Below are 401 nucleotides of genomic sequence, written 5' to 3' on the forward strand. Positions count from 1 at the left end.
CGTAGGAAGCACTGCATCTACAGGCAGGCACTAGGAGCTGGCCTCAGAGACCTGGAGCAGGTGAGGACATCCTGAGCCCTGCCAGCCTCCTTCCATCCTGACAGAGCCTGTTTGCCTTTGTCCAAGGGTGTGCAGACATTACCATCCTCCCCGATTATTTTGTTTTTCCTAAGAAGTGAGGAAAAGATTTTCTGTTCTCTGGTGAAATAAAGCAGTGCCTTCCAAGCAATCTTCTTGTGACTCTTGAGCTCAGGGCTCAGCTGCAGCAAAGTCACATATGGGAAGAATAAGAGAAAATAGCATGCATACAGACTGAAGGCTGAGGCATATTTGGGCCTCCAAGTCCTGAAGTCTCATCCAGACTTTGCATTCTTTGCTCTAATTGCTGCACTGCATTCCTG

The sequence above is a fragment of the Merops nubicus genome, unplaced genomic scaffold (genome assembly GCF_000691845.1).
Source record: "Merops nubicus isolate BGI_N331 unplaced genomic scaffold, ASM69184v1 scaffold22458, whole genome shotgun sequence".
NCBI lineage: Eukaryota > Metazoa > Chordata > Aves > Coraciiformes > Meropidae > Merops > Merops nubicus.